Raw genomic sequence first — 348 nt, forward strand, 5'->3', positions numbered from 1 at the left:
TTTATGTGTATTAGAGCAAGATGAAGTGATGGCGCTAACTAGTATCGCATAGCGATAATCATAGAAAAGCCTGATCAACTGTTTTATGATTACCGCCATGCCTTGCGACAGTTATTGACATCAGTGATTGCACTTGTAGTGAGAGTGTGGTAGCTACTTTGGGATGCTTAATGGGTGTTGGTTAGGTGGAGGGTTAGCCGCTGGTACACCCTGTATACATACCGACCAATACCTAGAGAGCATACCAGTACCGTGATCCGACCTTGCATTGGTACTAGGGGTGTGAGGGTTAGCCGCTGGTACACCCTGTACATACACCACTAGTGCAACGGATGTAGGTGTTAGATT

Source organism: Erigeron canadensis, chromosome 5 (genome assembly GCF_010389155.1).
Source record: "Erigeron canadensis isolate Cc75 chromosome 5, C_canadensis_v1, whole genome shotgun sequence".
Lineage (NCBI taxonomy): Eukaryota > Viridiplantae > Streptophyta > Magnoliopsida > Asterales > Asteraceae > Erigeron > Erigeron canadensis.